The sequence below is a fragment of the Lycium ferocissimum genome, unplaced genomic scaffold (genome assembly GCF_029784015.1).
Source record: "Lycium ferocissimum isolate CSIRO_LF1 unplaced genomic scaffold, AGI_CSIRO_Lferr_CH_V1 ctg5394, whole genome shotgun sequence".
Taxonomy (NCBI): Eukaryota; Viridiplantae; Streptophyta; class Magnoliopsida; order Solanales; family Solanaceae; genus Lycium; species Lycium ferocissimum.
The window spans coordinates 82722-107207 of NW_026725967.1; the positions used below are offsets into that span (position 1 = coordinate 82722).

Here is a 24486-nt window from a genome sequence, read left to right on the forward strand (position 1 = left end):
ATTCTCCGGCCGGGAGATAAGCGGCGGAAGCGGCCATCGAATAGTTGGTCTGTATTTAGAAGTGATGCGGAAGCTCGGCTACCAACGAGACCCGCCAAGGATATCGAAATACAACCCGGGTGTCGATACCTCGGATCTCGTCTCGGCCATAGGTCGTATTCGAAGCAAGGTGGCCGAGACCATTGAGATCGGATCCGGTCCAGCGGGACCCGAACATGATATGTGAATACCACGGAACTCATGGGCACGGGGTGAGCGCGTAAGCCAAGTTATAAGAGGTGGCCCGTTCGAAAATGGTCACCTCCGTGAATTACGGTGAGCGAGGCTAAAGGCCATACAAAGGAAGGGAGTCAAACAAAAGCGAGCCGAACCGTAACCTCAGCATATAATCAACATGATAATCGGGGGTTCTGATGCTCCTAGAGGGTCGGTGATGAAACGGTCAAAGGTTTCCATTGTTCATGAGAAGCGCAGCCGGGATTACGTATCTGATGGTTCCATCTCTTTCAGCAACGAGGATGCAGAAGGCATCATTCAACCGTACAATGATGCGTTGGTAATCTCTATTCTTATTTTTAAATCTGAAGTTAAACGTATTTTGATTGACGTGTAGCTCGACCAACATCATCGGTGGAGAGTGGTTGAACGGCTAAGGCTACTCGATCGATCGTACCAGAGGTCCAAGTGCTGTTCGGCGGGTTCAATATGGCGAGTGAAACCACGAAGGGTGATATTTCTTTACCGGTCAACATTGATGGCACTATTCAGCAAACGGTGTTCTATGTACTCGAAGGAGATATGAAGTATAATGCATTGCTGGGTAGACCATGGATACATAGCATGAGGGCCGTGCCATCGACGTTATCATTTGCTGAAATTCCCGAAACTCCCGGAGGGATAAACCATCAGGGTGAACGGCCATTTGCAAGGAAATGTTCGCCGGTCGGGAAGCGTCCCTTTCCCAAAAACCGGATAAAAAAGAAGAAAGTCAAGCTGGGGGAAAGGACCCCAAATAGCAACTACGATTACACGGGTTCGGGAACGGAGCGAGGCGGTTGGACCGGGGCATGAAGGGATGATTTCGGTATACCCGGATCATTCGTCTTGCCGGATGACTCGGATGCAACCAAGTCTCTGATGAGAGTTGGAGCAAGTCTCTTGTTTCGAATGTCTGGGATAGAAAGGTATGCACAGGCACGGGGCTAACCTCGGAGCTCGGGAACAAGTTAATTAAATTTCTTCGAGCTAATGCCGATTGTTTCGCATGGTCCCATATAGATATGACGGGTGTGCGGTCGGAAGCAACAACTCACAAGTGACCAGCGGGAGATTTCTAGGTGAAGCGAAGCGGAGGGCTATTTACGTAATCGGAAGCACGCCTTCGTAAAGGATGAGGAAACAAAGCTTTTGAAAATAGCTCTATTCGGGAGGTAAAATACCCAGTTGAGTGGCTAACGTAGTGGTGGTGCCGAAAAAGGGTAATAAATTTCGAATGTGCGTTGATTATAAGGATCTAAACAAAGCATGTCCGAAGGATTCATTTCCGATGCCACACATCGATAGAATGATCGACGCGACGGCCGGACATGAGATGTTAAGTTTTCTCGATGCCTACTCTAGGGTATAACCGTCCGACGATGCCGGATGATCAAGAGAAAACATCCTTTATTACCGATATGGGACTTACTGTTACAATGTCATGCCCTTCGGATTAAAAAATGCCGGTGCAACTTACCAATGCCTAGTTAATGGGATGTTCGAAGAACATAGAAAAAACAATGGAAGTTTATATTGATGACATGGTTGTCAAGTCCTCGAAATAGAGGACCATTTAAAACATTTCAAAGGGAAACCTTCGATGTGCCGAAAATACAACATGAAGCTAACCGGGAGAAATGCGCTTTCGGTGTCGGTCGGGCAAGTTCTTGGGTTTCATGGTGTCTAGTCGGGTGAAATCAACCGGGACAAGATCAAAGCAATCGAGGATATCGAGGCGGTAAATAACGTCAAAGGAGCGCGAGAGGCTCCACCCAAGGATAGCGACCGAGTCGGTTCACATCAAGATCCTCGGACAGAGTCACCGTTTCTTCGCCTTATTAAGGAAGAAGAATGACTTCACCCGGACACGCAACGTCGGAAGCCTTACAAGAATTGAAAGGAATTACTTGTCGACCGCCACTCGCACACACCGAAGCGTGACGACAGCCTTTTTTCTACCCCGTCGTATCCGAGGTAGCGATAAGTGGTGTTTTGGTCAGGAAAATCCAGTACGCATTCCCCTATATATTATGCGAGTAGAACTTTGGGGGATGCGGAACCGTTATCCCCGCCTTGAAAAAATTGGCATTGGCACCGTAAAGTGAAAGCTCAAGCCTTGCTTCAACGCCATCCGATATGTGTAGTGACTACTTACCCTGCAAAGAGCATCATGCATAAACCGACTATTATGGGTAGACTAACTAAATAGGTACAGAGATTGCGGACATGATATCGAATACAAGCCTCGGACGGTTATCGAGTCCCGGATCTTGGCCGACTTTGTGGCGGACTTTTACCCACCGGCTATGGTCCCCGAGATTGAAAAAGAACTTCTGCTAACCTCGAGAAAAGCTTCGGGTATTTGGTCGCTACATACGGACGGGGCCTCGACCTCGAAAGGTTTCCGGCTCAGAATCGTCCTCGAGAACCCCCCGGGCAGGGATGCCGTTCGACAATCCATTAGAGCTGTTAAATTGACTAACAATGAAGCCGAGTATGAGGCTATGATTGCAGGTTGGAGTTAGCTCGGAGTATGGGGGCCGAAATAATTGAAGCAAAATGCGACTCTCTCTTCGTCATTAACCAGGTGAATGACGTCTTCGAGGTTAAGGACGAACGGATGTAAAGGTATCTGGAAAAAATCCAAGTGATACTTTACCGGTTTAAAGAATGGACCATGCAGCATGTACCCAGGGAGCAGAACAGCGAAGCCGATGCATTGGCTAATTTGGGATCTTCCGTTGAAGGGGAAGAAATCAACCCCGGGACTATGGTACACTTGATGAATTCGGCGATAGAAAACGGGCATGTTGAAATAAACACAATGGGTTTAACTTGGGATTGGCGCAACAAATACATCGACTACTTCACGAAGATGGAAAGCTCGAGTGACCCAAAGAATCACGGTCACTAAGGACAAAAGCGAGCGCGGTTCGCGAGTAGACGGTCAATTGTATCGACGGTCTTTCTTCGGACCCCCGACAAGTGTTTGGGTCCCCAGAAAGCCGGTATGTAATGAAAGTACACGAAGGGACTGCGGCAATCACTCCTGTCTTGAAGCCTTAGTTCGAAAATTATCGAGAGCGGGGTTACTGCGGAACCAGGATGGAGGAAGGTCGAAGAATTTTGTCAAATGTGACGGACGGTGTCAAAGACATGCCAGATGATTCGTCGGAGGGAGTTCGCACTCGGTGATATCACCATGGCCGCTTCGTGAAGTGGGGAATGGACATTGTTGGTCCGTTGCCATGGGCACCGTGTAAGGCCGTTTTATTTTATTTATACGACTATTTCTCCAAATGGGTAGACGCGGACGCTTCGAAAAGATTAGAGAAAAGGAAGTTATTAACCTATACGGGACCACATTATTTGTCGTTTTGGCATCCGGCAGAGAACTTGTGACAACGGCCCTCGAGTTCATTGGCGGCAAAGTCAATGATTTCCTCGAAGGTTGAAGATCAAGAAAATCGTATCAACTCTGTATCACCCGTGTGCGAACGGACGGCGGAATCTCACGACTAAAACAATAATTCAAAAATCCGAGGAAAAGACTTGAAACATCAAAGCATCAGCGGAGGGAAGTACTACCGGAGGCTCTTGTCGGAGCTTATAGAACCACATTGAAATCAAGACGGAGAAACACCCTTCGTTGTCTGCAGGGCCGAAGCCCTCATTCCGTAGAAGTTGGCGAACCGAGTCTCGATTCAAGTACACCGCCAAGGGATCAAATGAGGAGGCTATGGCCGTAAGACTCGATCTCGGATGAACTTCGCTAAAACGCGTTGGTACGTATTGCGGCCCGGAAAGCGAGAGTAATGGAAAGGTACTATAACCGGAGGGCCAATTTTCGACATTTTCAAATTGGGGACTTGGTGTTTCGGAAATTGCAACTCAACACCAAGAATCCCAACGATGGAAAGCGAGTCCCCGGCCCAGGAAGGCCCGTACAAGATAACCGAGGTAACGGGCAAAGGATCGTATCAGCTGGAATCCATGGACGGGCAACGGTTGCGCAATAACTGGAATGTGGCTCATTTGAAGAGATACTACTACTAAGGTATGAACACTTTTGTTTATTAACCTTTTCTTTTTTGCAGAAAGTCGAGTACCGGATAAAGTTAGGTGCTAGGTACGAAACACGTTAACGCACTCTTATCCTTAGTACGGTTTTTGTCCCAAAATGGGTTTTCCGACAAGATTTTTAATGAGGCAACAAGTACAACGTGTTACTAGAGAATAAGACGAGGACAAATGCCGGAAGCCAGGACCACACCCTCTACAGTGGGGACTTGATAGTGCTTTTGACTTTGCGGCTCGAATAAGCACTAAAAGGACTACTATACCCACATCGAGGTTTACCCGGTTTAGTTGAAAACGGAGGAGCTCAACAAAGCGAACACCGTCTGGTCCTCAAAATCGGACCTCTCGTATTAGGTTTCGATGTAAGGACCAAACGATCGAATGAATCGTGTCCACTTAATATTTGCTACGGTAAAACCAAAATTCGGACCTTCGTATTAGGGTTTTGATGTAAGGACCAAAACGATCGTAACGACCGTGTCACTTAGAATTTGCTACGGCAAAACAGAAGGAAACGGATAAAGTCCTCATATCATGTACGTACAAATACTTACAAAGATTATTGAAAATTCGGATTATTGCATTTCGGATGTCTTCTTGTTAAAGCACACTACCCCGGTGATTATCGCCGAAATTCGGCATCGCTTTATTCATATACCCTACTTCGGGCACTACAGTCGAAATTCGACAAAAGGCAACAAGGTCACGTTAGAACCGAGCCAAAATCTTAAACACCTCGAATGGGGACGCTACATCGAAATTGGTAGGCGAGGATTCGGGTGTCCGAACTTAATCTACGATAAGTGAATAGCCAAAAAATATAGAGCTAAAAATGCCTAACGGATTCGGAGACGTTCAATTCACAAAGCATAAATAAGTCCCGCGGGCAAACCGGTCGATCCCCGTTCCGGACAAAACGTCGGACGAAGAGAAAAGCCAAAATATAGGCATAGTCCAAAAAAGTGACTCCGAAGTCTCTGCTTGTCCTTATAATGGACCGGCAATTCGGGCAAAGGTCATAACAAGCATTCAAGCAAAAGAATTAAAGAGTCCACAAGAAAAATGCACATTTCATATATGTAGGTTTTTTACACTTGAAATTCCTACAAAGTTGAAAAAACAAAGCCAAAAAGGCAAAAAACAAAAGGCTAAATACAGGCCCTGGTCTATCCGGTGTGGCTGGATCCAGAATGTTCGGACACCGGCGAGCCGAGTCTTCGGAGTCGGTATGGGGAGGCTCTTTTGGCTTCTTCTCCGTCCTTTTAGCCCTCGAGTGGTAATGAGATCGGCAGTGCCACGCTCCGCTGCTCGGGCGACCCTCCGAGACTTCCACCGTTCATACTCTCGCAATCGTGAAATAAGCCTCGGCGGCCTCCACACTCCTCGTGGCTTCGCGAATCGGTCTCGGCCGGGCTAAGCTTGGCCATTAATTCATCCCTCTTCATCGAGGGTTCTTTGGAATTGAGTGGCCGACTCGAAGCTCGGCTTTGAAGATCATTAGCCTCGGCCGTCTCCTCAAGTTCGGTTTTCCGACTGCCGCATATCCGGGCCACGTGTCGGCTTTTTGCTCGAACACCCTCATTCCTCTCCTTATATTTGGCACTCTCGGATTCAAGCAGCCGATGCCTCTCGGCCATGTTCACGACATCAGACTTGACCGAGTCAAGCTCCTCTCGGAGTTGAGAGATCGTGGTTTCGAGCTCACTAAGCCTCGAAGAGAATCGAGCATTGTCGTGGCTAAGGCCGACTTTCTCCGCTTCCGAAGCCGAGTTCTTCCTCGACCATCCCGGCCGATTCATCCTTTAATCGAAGGTTTTCGGCCTTCGCCGTGTTGCTCGGGTTGAAGGTTGGTAAGGGCAACAACTCGGTTCGCCCATCCTCCTTCGCCGGTTGTGCAAAGGTCTTTGAACTTCTCCGTTTCCCGACCACGGGCATCCGGTCGGCCTCTACAGTCGTCTTTCTACCTTCGAGCACGGATGAAGGCTTCGTTGACGAGCATCACACTGTAAAAAAGCTGGAGAAGTTAAACGAGAAACTAAAATTCACGTTGAATTACGCAAGGATAGGGCCGATAAGCTTACTCGATTGCCGCGCGTGCATGCCTTCGTTAATGAGACTCTGTGGGGACTCGCCATCTTCCGCTTATCCGAGTCCGAGACGAGGGGCCTCTGTAGCTTGCTACTCCCCGGACGGGACAAAAAGGCACGATCTTCGGGGACTGGTAATCACGGCCGATTGTGTCCTCTTGGGTTCCACACTTGGAGTCGGGAAAGGTTCGCACGGGCTCTCCCTCGCACTACTTTTGATTTCGGTGGACCGGCTAGCCGCCTCGTGGCTCGTGGGATAGGGGAGATGTCCGAAGCCGGCGGCTTCCGGTTGCGGGAGGGTTTCCAAAAACATTTCATCGAGGTTGTCGAAACCTCGGAGCGATGAGAAGGCCGGGACAACACGAGCGGCCTCGGTAGGAGCGAGGTGCCTCGGACGGCTGCCCATTTGGATCCCGGCGGGCAATGAACCGGTATCCGTGGAGCCTCGGTGTCAAATATGGCCTCGGCTCCTTGTTCGGCCTCGGTAGTCGAGTCAAACTGGATCTCCTTGTCCTTTGCGGGGAACCTCTGAAGGAGGCATCCTTTGAAATATCAATGAATTCGATGGACCTTGGTGCTTGGCAGCGGGTTTCTTCCCTTTTGTGAGCGAGAGCGGAGCGGAAGGTCTTTCCCCACCTAGAGGAAGTGGGCGGCCCGTGGCTTCTTCCTCGATGGAACGGACTCGATGGAGGGGCCACACCGACCCTTCGGATAATTAAATCGGGCTCTTCTTCGTCTCTTAGAGCCCGAACGACGCTCCTTGCCCTTTTCCTCGGTTTTTGGCCTTTGTCCGAGGGCTTTTTTCGCCTTTTGTTGGCAGCAGCGATGATACGGGATGACCGAGGTGATCTGAGTCCCCACTGGCACGGCTTAACGTTTTGCTTTGGCCTTGCCTACGTGCAGGCTCCACCGAGCCTCGGGTAAGCTCTAAACACCGAAGAGGTTATAGAAAGGAAAAGAAAAAGTAGAAGATACATTATATCCCAATTCAAATATAGTATTACCATGATTTTGGGCAACCCATCTGGCGCCACGCGACAGATTCCCCATGTCGAGTTCTTCATGGGTGTGTTCGAGAAGTGCTTCAACCCACTACTCGTTCTATGTTTGGACGGCGGAGGTATCCATGCCACGGGTGATAAAAGAAGAAGGGGAGGAAGTGTAAATACGGGGGTTTGATGAAACATTCGAGAATAACTATTGAAGGAGCGAGAAACTTACGGTTATCGTTTCATTTTTCCGAGAAGGGCATATACTCGAAACTGAATAATGTCCGTGCCGGTCTCGACAGGACAAGCGCTCTAACCAACCGGTCTCGTCTTCGTCCATCTTAAAAGATCGGGTTCCGCCTCGACGGCGAGCTTTATCACACCCTCTCGGAATCGCCTTGGGAGTATAAGCGGATTAAATGAGTCATCGTGAATTCCTTTTTGGCATTGTTGGCCAACAGCCGGAGGCAGGCCACGGTCCTCAGATTATCGGACCAATTTGGGCCGGGGTTATGTTATATGTCCGGCACATCTCGGTCTCTTGGGATCGATTGGGGGTCGAGCTTGAGTGTAAAGGGATAGGTGTAAACGTACAAGAAGCCTTCCATGGTCGGTGATAGATTCGTCGAGTCCGGGGCGAACACTTGCGGCCGGACGGTTATCCTATCCGCGGTCGGCCGGACACTGATCAAGTTTATCCTCGGTAATGTACGAGGGATATCGCCTTACATCGTACCCTACTCGTCCGCAACCAAGGAAGGCTTCGGCTTCGAATTCTTTGTTGTAGTTGGGTTTGGATGGCACTATGTCTAGCGATGGGCTCGGCGTTTTTTCCCTTGGGTTGGGAAACCGGCTTAGCTCTTGAGAAGAAACCGAGGAACATCACTGGGAGGTGGTTTCGGTGTTGGCAGACATTTGGAAGTTATGGAAAAAGGAGATTGACGAATTCGAAAAGGGAGAGGGAACAAAGTTAAAATGATAAGAAAGAGTGAAGGAGCAGTTGAAAGGAAAAAGGAAAATTCGAAATGGCAAAGTGAGAAGAAACGAAGCAGCGCTTTCAATCTAAAAAACAGCAGATGAGAGGTTGACAAGGTTCTTGCAATTAGGGTTGTTCACGGTTTTGGTTAAAATCAAAACCAAAACCGAAAATTTAACCAAACCGAATAAAAAAACCGACATTTGGTTTGGTTTGGTTTGATTTGGTTTTAAATTTTAAAAACCGATAATATTTGGTTTGGTTATGGTTCTATTAAAAAATAACCGAATAAATAACCGAACCAAACCGATAAATTATATACATAAATTTTATAATTATTTATATGTATAATATTAGTTTTTCATAAATAATTATAAATATTTTATACCTTTTAATCATTAATTTGATTTTTGGTCTACTTATTTCACATGATTGTTTAAGACCCATGTTTTTAAGAATATGTCCAAGCCCATGTCTTTAAGTCTTTTAACTCTTTAAGTGTTAAGTGTAAACCTACTAACTGAAGCTCACGTTAGAGTCTAATGTCTTGACTTAAATTTTTAGCCTATCTTTCGCCCATTTGATTTTAGGTTGTTTTTTTTTTTTTCCGAATTTATACCTTTCTTTTTTCTTGTTTGAATGAGTCCTAAACTTAATATTTTTCATATGAAAAGGACGGAGGTTGTAGATTTGGAGGTTCCTATAGAAGATACTTCGATAACATCGGCATTTGATGTAACTCAAGCACGTGGTAATGCCCTAATACTTCTTCCGTGGGTAATCCTCTAAAAAGCGAGAAAAAGAACAAATCCTTGTAATCGAGACCCTAGCCTTGGGGATAATGATAGAAAAACATCTGAAGTTTGGGATCTTTACACAAAGTTTTGTTAATAAAATGAGAGAATTGAGGGCAAAATGCAATTATTGCCCCAAAGTTTGGGATCATTACACAAAGTTTTTTTATTTCATATATTTTCATTTTAATTTTAGGTAGTCTTTATGTTTAATTAATATGTATGTTTGTAAACAACAACTAAAAGCTCCTATGCTCTACTTTATTACAGGTATGTGTATTAAGATGACAAAAATGGTGCAGCCACTACTAAGTTAGTTTTTAGCTCTATATGTAATAGTTTAGCAACTTTGGGTAACTTGAGTACTACACTATCACTAATAGTGAAAATGTTTCTATGATGTATGTTTCACCTTAAATTATAAATAAAAGTTATCATTTGAACAAAAAAAAAGACATCTCATTTTCAACTTTTTAATGTTTTATTGATAAGTCTCATGGCTGCTAGTCATAAACCGAAAAATCGAACCAAACCGAACCAAATCGACAATAACCAAACCGGTGGTTATTATTTTATTTGGTTTGGTTATAGTTTTAGACATTTAAAACCGACTAAATTGGTTTGGTTATGGTTTTAATCAATAACCGACCCAAACCGAACCATGAACACCCCTACTTGCAATCAATGTAAGCAACGAATTTGGGGATGAGAACGGTTGAAATCAACGAAAAATGTGAAATGAGGGTGATTTGGAAGTGGAGAAAAAGAGAAGTAAAATGAAGAAGTGAAGGGGTCGAAGGCCTTATATAGGCATGGGGGGCCAGCAGTTACAGATCCCAGCCAACCTGGGGATGCCATGTGTCCCACAATTAATGAGACGTGACTTGAAACGACGTGCGTTACGGCGGTTGCCAGAGTTGGCCGTTCGGGATGAGACACGTGGCTAATGGCAGAGGAACGTGACGTAACTGTTCCTGCCAAAATGAAAAGATAAGAACGAACTTATGGAACCACCCGTTTCGTGACTCATCCACTTCCCGTTACTCCGGCAAAACTTCGGTCCGAAAAGTGTGGGGACTATCTGTATACGGTAAAAGTCAGATTAATGCTAGACCGGGGATAAAGGGAAGGAAGAAACAAGCACGTGCGCTCAGACCGGGGGTATTGCATCAGAAGTGGTTGATCAGAAGAAGTCGAAGGAAAATCGTAAGGTCCAGGTTATCCGGGCAAAACTCCTCATCACGGCCCGGTCGGTTTCTCCATGGTAGGAGTTGATCGTGGCCGTTAGTCGGTTTCTCCATGGCCGAGCCGATCGTGGCCGTTAGTCCGGTTGATCAGTTCTGCCACGTGTCAAGATCGTTCTGCCACATAATGCTGCCAGTCGTACGGGTGTCAGACCGTACGACCCAACCTTATCCTTTTAGGGCTTTCTTTATTCTAAAAGGGCTTTATGTTGTATGAAAGGCTCATAGGGAAAACTATAAATAGGGGGCACTTCCCTACTTTTAAGGGTTAGCTTTTTTCAGATCTAGAGCATTGTAATAAAAATTATATTGAAGTTCTCTCTCTCTCTCTAATTTTGGTCTGGATTTGTAGTGTTCTTTGGCTTAATTCATCTATCCAATACGATATAATACAACAATATACATATATATATTTAGCTTGAATCCGTAATACTAACATATTCGTCCAAGTTATTAACACATATGTTTATATATATATAAGTCATTGTACACGAATCCACATATACATTCCCCCAAAAATCAAAATAGATTAAAGTTTGGCCACATATCCTATACCTCACTTACAAATTCAACTTATTACCTAATTTCGGGGTAAACAAAAGTCACCATCATCAATGCTCATTTCCTTGGGTATGCTGGTTCAGTCACCTCTGATTTTAACTCTTGCCCATTTGAGATGGTTGCGTAATTGTGTTTCCTCTTTTGTCTCTACCCAACCTCCACAATGATCTCCAATGGCTCGAAAGAAGTGTAGTGGTAAGCCTACAATTCTGACCCAAGTTGAACTGGGCTGAACTGGGCCTACTTTTCTCCTCAATTGCACCTATCATATTACATTATATTAGCATGATAGGATGCTCAAAGTAGTCATGTACAGAAAGAACACGTAAAGCATGGATATAAATATCAATCTATACCTAGTATAGCATTTTTAAGTTCGATATCTGCATATATGCTCGTCACCTCACATATACGGTGCCCTCATATACATAGTATATGACAAACAATATCAATTTTGGAAAATTTCCTCATGGAGGTCAAGGTCTTATCATACCTCGGTCCAAAGTTGCCTTAAACTAACCACGCAGAATCGATCTATTCAAAAGAATACTCTACGAGGTTAGACTACTCAATTGACGTCAATTTCATTTTCTTAGACTAGTAGCATATTTGGTCAAACTTCCAAAATCTGCTTATTTTTAAAAGTGCTTTTGTAAGGAGTGCTTTTCGAAGAAGTATGTTTAGAGAGTAGCAGTTTGTGTTTGGCTAATAAATTTGTAAAAGCAATGTTGCAAATATTAGAGCAGTACTTTGTGCTTGGCTAGTGTTCCAAAAGCGCTTTTGGAGAAAAACTACCTTTTTTTTTTTTAGGTTGTGAAAAAATAGCTTCTGCGACTACTAAAAACACTTAATTTTTTCCCTTAAAGCTTGGCCAAACACCTTAACTTTCCAACATAAGCTCTTTCTAGAAAAAAATAAACACTTTTGGCTTCCAAGAAGCTTGCAAATTAGACTATAGGTTGAAGTCAAAGTCAACCCTGAGCTGTATGGTCAAACCCCAAAATAAATTACCTTTCTAGGTTACCCATAACCATATGAGTCCAAATCAACAGTTAGATTCCCCATCTGACATTAAATTGATGCTCAAATCCCTAATTTAATGATTTTAGAGGCATAGACCCAAAACCCACATTTCTACCTTCAATTTCACGCTTTAGATATCAAAATCTAGTATGTAATCGTGTATAATCTCTAGGGTTTAGGTAAAATCATTACCTCAATGTTATATGTCGATTTCCAATCGAATTCTCCTTCAGTCCATAGCTTAATTGTCCAAAATAGAGTTGAAAATGTCAAAAAAAAAAAAAAAAACCCGAATACAACCCCTTTTATATCACAGCCATTTCCGCAATCGTGGTGGCTAGCCTTGCAATTGTGTGGATAGTTCCGCAACTGCGATCTCATAATTGTGAGGCCAGTTTCGCCAATGCGGCCACACCAAGAAAAAAAAATAAAAAAATCAAGAACATGCTTACATGTCATTTCTTGCCCAAAACTCACCTGAGCCCCTTGTGTCCCTCTCAAAACATCGTAACAAGTCTCAAAACACTAAATGGACCTATGGTAAGTCTCAAATCAAGGAACGCGATTCAACTACTTACGAGGGGTCGGGATGTTACACCACCATGGACGTGTTATTGTTGCTATCTTTACTTATATGATCATTTAGATCTCCCCTTATAAATATTGCAAGCACAGTATACGAAACTTGATCCATCACCTTTCTCACTGTACTCCTAAGCTTTACATCTAAGACTATTAACCTATATTGGGTGGGTACTGGTCATTGCTTCTCCTGGAATAACCTTACAGTCGTTGCATATACTTCTATCTTGTTTTCTTTTAAGGATAATTTCTATTTGACTATGGTTACCCCCACTCTTGTAAGTAATTAGGTGAGAATCTCTCTTCTTGAAATATGTGTTAACTACCACTAAATCATAAGCTAAAGCTAATTCTAATTTATCCTTCCCGTCGTCATTCCTAGTACCATAATGACGAGCCTCAGGTTATTAAAATATATTCCAGGAGGGCCAAAAATAACACACTAAAAAGTTAGTAACTGTCTAGACAGTTACTTGTACTGGTGGTTTTTTCTGGAGAAATAGTGCAAGGCACTAAGGAAGAATTTGGAGGGAAAAAAAGGAATGCACTGGGAGAGTCTAGCCTCTCGAATGTCTAGGATTATGATATCTGTCTATTCTCTGTGTTATGTACTGTGTTACTGGAATTTCTATGTCGTTGGTGTTTATTTACTTAGTTTATTATTCTGTCTAAACAGTCACTATGCTGTAATTAGGATGTTATTCAATGTAGGAGCAGATATCTCAGACTTGTTGATGTAATCTCAGTATAATTGGTGTACTACATCAGTATTTGTTCCTTTATTTACTGTTTTTTCGCAGAAAAGTCTATAAAATTTGGTATCAGAACGGTAACATTCCGGCATGGTGAGTAAATTGGAGGGACGAGTTGAACAAGTCAAAACTAATTTGACGGGGTAAGAGAAGATATCAAAAAACTGGAAGGATGGTTTCAAGAAATGAGTCTCTTGTGAGAATTGAAGCACAAGGGAAAACTATAATGGCAGAAGCATCCGCTTCTCAAACCAGATCCACAGGAAACCAAGAAGAGGGAAGCAATGTTAACTCCACCGGAGAAAAAGATGGGAAGAAATTTCGGACACTAGAACTACCAGTTTTTGAAGGAGAGGACCCTTTGGGATGGATTTTTAGAGCGGAACGATACTTTGCAGTGAATGACGTTTCTGAAGCAGAAAGATTGCAGGCAACCGGTGTTTGTTCGGAGGGAAAAGCCTTAAATTAGTATTATTGGTTAGAGTCTAGGCAAACGATATCAACCTGGGAAGTCTTCAAAAAAGAGTTGCTGAATCGATTTCATCATTACCGAGCAACCAGTATGCCGTCTTAATGGGGTAAAGCAGGTCACCACTGTTGCATCATTTCGTGAAGAATTTGAGAAGTGTCAGCATCTATGAGGGAAGAGTCTGATGGGTTGTTATCTGGGGTGTTCTTGAATGGTCTTAAGGAAGAAATTCGAGCAGAAGTGATGCTTTTACGGGCTCAAACATTGAGGGAGATAATGGAGATGACTTAAAAGGTAGAGGATCAAAGTTTTATTTTGGAGCAAGTTCAAGGGTTCAAATATGAACCAAACAGAGGCAATTCAAGCAATAAACAAGTAGTGTTTAGATCCAATTACTCTCGGGTTACAAACATACTTGTAGCACGTGAATCAAGAGCCAGAGCAGCAGAACTCAACGTTGATTCGCAAATGAATACTGCAGCAAAATCAACTGGTTTTAATGCGTCTTCTTCAGGGAAATCTTAGGGTCGATTCAGAAGGTTGTCTGATTCAGATTGCCCGAAAAAAAGAGTTAGGGTTATGTTTCAGATGTGATGAAAAATTTGGTCCTAACCATTGTTGTAAAAATAGGCAATTGAACCTCTTGATTATTTCAGACGCACCCAACACGGATGAAGAGGAAACAAAAGAATTCTTCGAGGTTGCAGGAGATGATGCAGATGAAGGAGAACACAAAGCTATTATGATGGTGTTGAATATGAATTCAGTTGAATATGAATTCAGTAGTCGGCCTTATGGGAGGAAGAACAATGAAACTTGTGGGAAATTCATGGGCACGACGTGATAATTTTGGTGGACAGTAGGGCTACACATAATTTTATATCTTCCGCGCTTGCTCATCACCTGCATTTACCTATTGAGAAGACCAATGGATTTGACGGGACAATTGGTAATGATCAACAGGTTGATCGAAATGAAGTATGTAAAGGGGTGAGGTTGGATGTGCAAGGAGTACAAATTCACCAACATTATTTTTTGTTTGACTTGAGCGGAACTGATGTGGTGTTGAGGATGGAATGGCTAGCCACTTTGGGTGAGATGAGGGTAAACTGGAAACTTCTCACCATGAAATTCAAAGACGTAGGAAAATTGGTGTCGCTTCGAGGGGATCCAGCTATGGTTCGAACAACAGTGTCACTAAGAGCCATGAGTAATCTGTTAAAGAAAGGAAATCAGGGATTCTTCATTGAGTTGAATCAAGTGACAGTACATGAAGATGAAACAACTATTATATCAAAAGAGAAGGAGGACTTGTTATGTGATTACCCAGAAGTGTGAGCGCAAGCTTCAGGTCTACCACCACACCGTTCTAGGGATCATGCCATCATTATTCAGTCCGGAAAACAACCACCTAACATTTGTCCATATCGATATCCGATATCCTCATTCTCAAAAAGCTGAGATCGAGCGTTTAGTCAAGGAGATGTTGGCTGTTGGAATCATTAGAGCTAGTACTAGTCCATATTCTCATCCGGTATTGCTCGTTAAGAAAAAAGATGGAAGTTGGCTTTTTTGCATGGATTACCGAGCTCTTAATGACATCACAGTCCCTGATAAATTTCCAATACCATGGCATTGATGAGCTACTGGATGAGCTAGGGGGAGCCACCATATTTAGCAAGTTGGATCTCAAGACAGGTTATCATCAGATTCGCACTCAACCAGGAGATGAAACGAAAACGGCCTTCGGCACGCATGAGGGACATTATGTGTTTATGGTCATGCCATTTGACTTGACCAATACACCGTCGACTTTTCAGTCATTGATGAATGATATTTTCAGGGAACATTTGCGAAAATTTATTTTAGTGTTCTTTGATTATATTTTGATCGGAAAAGGGTCATATATACCCCTATACTTTGAGAAAAGGTTTATATTTGCCCTTCGTTATACTTTTGGGCTAAATATACCCCTATTGACTAACAAACCTTATTCTAAGATTAATTTGAGTCTAAATGTCTACACGTAGTGTTTTACCCCGATCCCATTTCACCCGGTTAAATTAATCCCATCCCACATGTTTTAATCTGCCGCCATAGGTGGAACTTTTAAGCTCAAGCAACATTCTTCTTCCGTCACAATACACCAGAAATCACCCACATTAAGCCCCTACAGAGAGTAGTTAACTTATTACACATCTGGCCTCGATCCACTCCGATATTTGTCTTAAAGATTTGCATAATCTCTCGATCCATTACCAGTTAAAATCCATCTTATCTGCAAAACATTAAGAAAAGGCTTAACAAAGATTTATGAATATAAATCTAGCAACCAGTTTCCCACTAATTAAGTAATGACCCGCATAATCTGCACCCATTTTTTCATTAATGCGCCAAAATCACTCTCTCCCTCCATTGCAAGCCGGAAGGTTCAAAAATCAAGTAGAAGCACACACTCACACACACAAAAAGAAAGACAACTGTCTCCACTTCCTCCATAGCTAGCATTTCACTTCAACACCAACAATTCAAACTAAAAGTACAACAGTAACTTTCACAAAACTCACGCACTTGGATTTCACATTTCTTCTTCCACCAACTACCGGCAAAGTTGATCACGAATTTCTCAAGTTTCACTTTGATGTATGCTTTTTCTAGCTCAAATTTGATTCTTTTTCCAGGTATGTAATGATGCAGGATTCTAAACCATCTCTTCATTCCTTTCCTCCATCTCCGCCGTCGACGACTACAATGACTCTCTCTAACCACACACCGTCCCTTATTGAGCCGTCTATGGAGGGAGGTAAGGAGTTTGGGTTAAAATTAAAAATTAAGACACATGGCAGTCATTGGTGTTAATCAGATTGATTAGAAACTAATTGGTCGTTAATAGTGGAACGTTAGTGGTCTGTTAGTCAATAATAAGGGTATACTTAGCCCAAAGATAATGACAAGGGTATATTTAGCCCAAAAGTATAACGAAGGGCAAATATAAACCTTTTCTCAAAATACAGGGGTATATATGACCCTTTTCCGTATTTTGATTTACAGTAGAGACTATGCTTCTCATCTTGAATGCTGCGATGGATGTGTGGGCACACTAGGAGCGATAGGATTAGGAATGAAGTCATTCGAGACAAGGTTGGAGTAGCCTCGGTGAAAGACAAGATGCGGGAAGCGAGGTCGAGATGGTTTGGGCATGTGATGCGGAGAGATGCAAATGCCCCGGTGCGAGAGGTGCGAGAGGTGGCTAGCGACGGTTTCGGAAGAGGAGGAGAGGGCCGAAGAAGTATTGGGGAGAGGTGATTAGACAGGACATGGCGCATTTCCTACTTACCGAGGACATGACCTTAGATAGGAGGGTATGGAGGACTCATATTAGGGTAGAAGGCTAGTAGGTAGTCGTGTTTGTCCTTTCTTATGAGTAGTTTTATTGCTCTATAGTTTCTTGTCTCTTGATTTCTGCGAGTATCTGTTGGTTTATAATGGCTTATTTACTTTCATTGTTTTCATTTTCATAATTGCTTTGATTTGTTTGCCCGTATCTAACCTTTCATATGCCTTTTCTTGAGCCGAGGGTCTGCCGGAAACAGCCTCCCTACCTAAGATAGGGTTAAGGTCTGCGTACACTCTACCCTCCCCAGACCCCACGTTGTGGGATTCACTGGGTATGTTGTTGTTGTTGTTGTTACTATGCTTCTCATCTTGAACATCTGAAGATTGCTGTAGATGTTCTCAAACAGAACCAGCTGGTAATCAACAAGAAGAAGTGCGTGTTTGGGCAACTTAAACTGAAATATTTGGGTCATATCATCTCCTCTGAAGGAGTGTAAGCAAATCCTTCCAAGATTGAGAGTCTGATATTTTGTCCTGTTCCTAGAGATATCGAGTCTTTGCGGGGATTTTTGGGACTCACAGGGTACTACAGAAAGTTTGTCAAAGATTATGGTAAGATTGCCGCCGCTTTTTTGTAGGGAGAACGAGCTCAACAAGCATTTGAGGCATTGAAGTTGACTATAACTCAAGTGCATATTTTAGCGATGCCGGACTTTTCTCAACCATTTATAATTGAAGCTGATGCTTCGGGATTTGGTGTTGGTGCAGTTTTAATGCAAAAAGGTAAACCTATTGCATATTTCAGTCAAATGCTTTCTTCTATAGCTAGACAATGCTCGGTATATGAACGGGAGCTAATGGCCATTGTGCTGGCCGTCAAGAGATGGAATCAGTACTTGATGAGTCAACATTTCATCATTAAAACTGACAAAAAAGCCCTTAAATTCTTGCTGGAACAGCGAGTCATGGATGGGAAACAGCAGAAATGGGTTTCCAGACTCATGGGTTATAAGTTTGAGATCAAGTACAAACCGGGTGCTGAAAATAAAGTGGCTGATGCGTTGTCTAGACATGGGAAACCTGTAGAGTTATATGGCTTTTCGGTTTGGAAGTACGAAGACAGGGGGGAATGGGACCAAGAAGTACAACGAGACAGCAAAATGACTACTATTTTGCAAAAGTTAATCTACGGACAGCAAGCAGATGACAAACATAGCTTGAAGAATGGATGTCTCCTATTCAAGGGACGTTTGGTTTTGCCAAAAGGATCATCTAGAATACCAGGGCTGTTGAAGTAGTTCCATTCTTCTCCAATAGGAGGCCATTCGGGGTATCTTCGCACATATACCGAGAATATTTAATGGGAAGGTATGAAGAGGGATGTGCAAGACTTTGTTACCAAGTGTGAACTTTGTCAAAAGAACCAAGTCTCAAACTTTGAGTCTAGCCGGATTACTTCAACCTTTACCCATACCTCATCATGTGTGGGAGGATGTTAGTATGGACTTCATCACTGGCCTTCCTAAATCCCATAAGTTTGATACTACAATGGTTGTGGTAGACCGTCTTACTAAGTACGCACACTTTATTCCCCTTCCTCACCCTTTTAATGCTAAAGATGTGGTTGCTAGTTTCACCAAGGAAGGGGTTAAATTGCATGGTTTTCCTAAATCCATTGCGTCTGATCGCGACCGTGTGTTCATTAGCCAATTCTGGAGGGAGTGGTTCAAAATGGCCGGAACTACATTACGATACAGCTCCGCGTACCATCCAGAGACCGATGGGCAAACAGAGGTGGTGAATAGGAGTTTGGAGACATATCTTCGTTGTATGGCTGGAGAAAATCCTAAGCAACAGTTTCATTGGGTAGCTTGGGCTGAGTATTGTTTTAATACATCTTTTAACAGATCTGCAGGCATGACACCTTTTAAAGCATTATATGGGAGGGATCCACCATCAGTTTTTCACATGGATGACACTGTTTCTGCAGTAGGAGAAGTAAATGAACAAGTGCACACTAGAAATTTGATCTTGACTGAACTCGCAAATCATCTGGTAACATGCACAACAAAGAATGAAGAGTCGAGCTGATTCTCTCTATATTTTTTTTTTTAAAGGAAAAAAAAAACTACAAACTACGTAGGGAAGTGAATTTTGAGGTCGGAGAAATGGTGTATCTCAAACTTCGGCCCTGCAAACTACGCTCTTTGGCTAAGAAGATCAATGAAAAACTCAGTCCCCGCTTTTATGGTCCTTTCAAGATTCTAGAGAAGATTGGTCCCGTAGCTTATCGATTGGAGTTACCTGTTGGAGCACGCATTCACTCAGTATTTCATGTTTCACAGCTGAGACCATGCTTACTACCAACTACTACTACTGAAGACCTACCTCCATTTCTTAAAACAACAGAATTGGAGCTTCAAGTTGAACCTGAAGCGGTGAGGCAGATTCGGAAGCTGATTAATGGTAACCAGGAGGTGTTAATCAAGTGGAAAAACTAGCCCGAATTTGAGAATACTTGGGAAGATTCTGCCGTCATTGATCTACAGTTTCCTGCTTTTTACCTTGAGGACAAGGTGACTCTTATAGGGGAGGGTAATGATGAGCCTCAGGTTATTAAAACATATTTCAGGAGGGCCGAAAATAACACACTGAAAAGTTAGTAACTGTCTAGACTGTTACTTGTACTGGTGGTTTTTTCTGGAGAAACTAGTGCAAGGCAGTTACTAAGAAAGAATTTGGAGGAACAAAAGGAATGCTCTGGGAGAGTCTAGCCTCTCGAATGTCTAGGATTATCATATCTGTGTATTCTCAGTGTTATGTACTGTGTTACTAAAATGTATATGTCGTTTTGGAGGGAAAAAAGGATGCTCTGGGAGAGTCTAGCCTCTCGAATGTCTAGGATTATCATATCTGTGTATTCTCAGTGTTATGTACTGTGTTACTAAAATGTATATGTCGTTGGTGTTTATTTACTTGGTTTATTATTCTGTCTAAACAGTCACTATGGTGTAATTAGGATGTTATTCAATGTACGAGCAGATATTCTCAGACTTGTTGATGTAATCTCAGCATAATTAGTGTACTACATCAGTATTTGTTCCTTTGTTTACTGTTTTTTCGCAGAAAAGTCTATCACATAACCATAACCACCATGGACTTGTCTAAAGTTGTCGCTATCTATACCTACATGGCCATTTGGATCTCCCCCTCTAAAGATTGTAAGCACAATATATGACACTTGATTTGTACCTCCTGGCAAAAACTTTGTGCTAACTTGAATTTTTATTTGATTAATTTTAAAAAATACTGATTCGCCTCCTTAATTTCTCACTGATTATATTTTCTATTGAGTGTAGTTTTTATCTTAGTTGTCTTTGTCTTGATGTTTGCTTGAGTAATTTCCATGGGGAAATAGCCCATAAATATGCTGCAATTCTAAGGAAGTAGATTGAGAACAGCTTTTGCTGGCCTTTTCATTCTTGAATTCCCATGTCTTTATGTTTTCCATGTGTCGACTGTTAGTCTATTAATTCGAAAATTTGCCTACAAGTGATGTTCACTTTAGTCCTTGGCTTAATTCTTCCAGACAAGTGGCCTCCGCTCACACACTTTGTCAATCCTTGTGAATGACTCTCCTGGAGTTCTCAACATAGTCACTGGAGTTTTTGCTCGACGAGGGTATAACATCCAAGTATGTTCCAAATATTTGGGTTTTTTGTAACGGAAGCTAAGTTTCCATATCCATTTGACTGCTCATTTGTGATGTTCTTCATAATTAAATATTTTCAAATATCCTCTCCAGAGTTTAGCAGTTGGACATGCTGAAGTTGAGGGGCTTTCTCGTATTACAACAGTTGTTCCTGGTACAGATGAGTCAGTTAGCAAGTTGGTGCAGCAACTGTACAAGTTGGTTGATATTCATAAGGTAAGCAGTCATCTATCAGAAGTGCTGGCTCGACATCCAACCCGATGGATAATTTTGTACACTTTTTCAGTCAAAAAATTGCAGTCACTTGTCAACTGAATTTCTTGAGGCTGGGAAGTGACATGGTGTAAGAATGGTGATTTTTATTCGTCACTTTTTCTTTTAATTCACATTATTGTGACGGAACATGTTTAATATCAGATAAAACCTTCTAAATTAAGGATGAACTTTATAGATTAGTATATTCATTTGGCTAAGTACTACAGTGTTTTGTTTTTCTTTCTTTTTCTTTTTCCCTTTCGGGTGCACTTCTCAGAAATTGTTCCTCAAGTATTGAACTGTTTATGAATTTATTGGAAAGTTGATGTGTATGTCATCTTACATATTTAAGAGCTTGATGTGTATGCTTTATATTTAGTATTGCACGCTATTCCTGTTAGTATTTGAAACTACAGTGAGTGATTTTTATGAGTTATGATGTTTAATGAGTATTGTTTTCAGAATCTGTGAAATGGATGACCTTTATTCCTTCTACAGCTTTTTGGTTTGTTGGAACCAACTCAGGGAACAGTAAACAATCTTTGTCCTGATCTGCACCTACTTTTTCTCTTTAAAATGCAAATTCTGACATATCTTTTTAGTTTTTTCCAAAAATCAAGCACATTTATTTTTCTGCGGGCCTTTTTAAAATCCTGTTTTCGTTTCTATTTTCTTAAAGAAAAGAAATTCAAAACCAGATTCAACCAGTTGTCCAAACAAATAAAGATAATTGTTTTTCAAGCCAAGAGCCAAGTATCCGTATTACTGTGTTAAACACAATGTTGCTGTCCAGGTACATGCAACTTGTTAGGATCCTACCGGTCTAAGATTGTGATGTTAATTTTCATTCCTGTTTGCGAATGAGCAGAAGATGATGAATGGATTTGTTGCATCCTTTCAGGTTCGGGATATTACTCACCACCCATTTGCTGAAAGAGAACTAATGCTGATAAAGATTGCTGTGAATGCTGCAGCACGCCGCGATGTTCTTGATATTGCCAGCATTTTCAGAGCAAAAGCTGTTGATGTGTCTGACCATACTATAACTCTTGAGGTGAAGATTCCCTTGCACTAGTATTTTAAATGTCTTCTTTGGACTTGATTCACAGGCTGTCTTTGGTATTGGGTGTATGGTAGCCTATTGGGTTAATGCAAGAAACATTGTGTTTTTAAATTTCTGATCTTTTGGTTTGGTCTTTCAAGTGCACCTGCTTCATCCTCCATTTCCCCACCTTGTTAATTTAAACGGAAATACATCACTCATAGTTGAGCCTTGTATCACTTGCATAAGGTTTTGCACTTCAATAAAGAAGTTGACATGAACCAACTATTGCTTTTATGAACATGCAATCATTCACCAATTCCATTTTTATCTCTCAAGACTACCATGGGTGATCATGGATCAGTTTTTTGGTTCTTTATGTTGTACAGAATAGCACTCTTAAGCGTTGTCCTGAAGAAGAAATACATTTGGATGAGAGAGATTTATCTGCACTCTAATTGCAGTTTATGAACCAACCTGGAATACTTTTTACTTTTATCTAAATATGGATGAAGCTTCTCTAGGACATTTTAATGAACTATTATTTTATTTGCTTTATCCAGCTTACAGGAGATTTGCATAAGATGGTTGCTTTGCAGCGGCTACTAGAGCTTTATGGTATTTGTGAGGTCAGTTACTTATTGCAAACCTGTTATTTCGATATCAAAATTATTATCCAGTAATATGCAGTGCTACTGCTTGCCCAAAATGAGATTGTAAAAAATGACTTCGCAGTACAGGGATTGTGATACGGATGGAGTGTAATGGGGAAATTGTAATGCAAACGGATAAGGGTCACTATAATGACTAGAGTTTACTACTGTGTTTCACTCGTTTGTTTGGTTCACGAGATTATGAGAACAGGGATTAAATTAACCATTCCAGCTTATGTTCAGTTTATGAAATGAAGGCAATAAGTATTGAACCTTTATGAACAGATGCTGTTGATCTAAATGTATGTTATAATCTGTACATTTTTCTTCAGGGGATTTTCAACACCAATGCTAAGTACGAATTTTTGCATTAAATTGATCAAAAATAAGGTAGTAAGCATTGAATAAACTCCAGAAAGGGACCAAAACAGAAAAAGGAAAAAGGAGATTTGAAGTGTGAAGCATGAGGGGAAGGGGGAGGAGGGGATGTGAGATAATTTGGTCACCTTATGGCGTGGCTATGCAGACGCTAAAACTATTCTCTCAAGAAAGGGAAATAAAAAGAATTGAGTTTAATGCCATACTAATGAGTAGATTTAAATCCACAACCCATAGGGAAACAGATGATATTGTGTTCCTTATGTAGCCTACCAAATGAGTGGTTATGACTAAGTTCATGCAGTGGCTAAACAGTGCATATCGTACTACCATGTTCTGTATATTTCCCAAAAGCTCTATGTTCGTGAGGCCAATATGAATTCTTTAATTTTCCTTTGCAATTTCCTTTATAGTTGTGTTTTTCGAGGCTGAGCTTTCTGTCCTGATTAATCGTCCAACAGGTAGCGCGAACAGGCCGTCTGGCACTGGTACGTGAATCAGGTGTGGATTCGAAGTACCTACGAGGATATTCTTACCCTTTGTAGTAAAAAATCCAGTGGAAAATGGCTGCTCTTCATGTAAATGTGGGTGAACATGGATTGATGAATTAAATTGCAAGATGGTCCCCTGCCGCATGTGCGACTCTGCAGCTTTCACATCAACTTTGCTTTTCTAATAGTACATGCTTCATGGTTTTTAGGTAGTTGCAAGTATTTTTAAAAAAAAAAAAAAAAAACATGAATAGGGTACATGAACCAGTTTTTGATATCTTTCGTGTGAACGAGGAAAATCTAGTCTTTGAGATATGATGAGTTTTCAGCTCCTTGTCTTTTTTTATTTCTTTCACTTTTCTCTAATTCTTTTGGGATGATGGTTCTTCAGTAAGCTTAGCTGAACATGATTGACATTGTCATTTTCACGGAAAAGAACAATGAGTTAAAAGTTTTTTTTTTTTTTTTTTTAAAAAGTGACTTTTGAATTTGAAGGTGATATGAAACATTCAGATTGTTTATATCTGTGCTCTTATTTTTTTCTCTTATTTGTCTTCGGCTACTCTTTCTATTGATGATATTGTCCGACGACTGTCTCAAACATTGTAGGTTTGAAAAAGATCCTGTAAGGTTGTAACTTACGTGTTAGAAAATAATATTGGGAAAGAAAATTCAGCTGTCCTTAAGGATTTATAAGGCACACTTTGTTGCTGTAGGGATGGTGGCGAGAATTCCTTCGAAGTTTTTATAAAGCCAAAAAGAAATTTTAATACAATTAATTCGAATTTCACGAGGAACAATTTT

At 41.8% G+C, this 24486-nt stretch overlaps 1 pseudogene; it reads left to right on the forward strand.

The window, feature by feature from the left end:
* The first annotated feature begins 394 nt into the window (after positions 1–394).
* Positions 395–24137, forward strand: LOC132044884 (acetolactate synthase small subunit 1, chloroplastic-like; annotated as a pseudogene).
* The last annotated feature ends 349 nt before the right edge of the window (positions 24138–24486 follow it).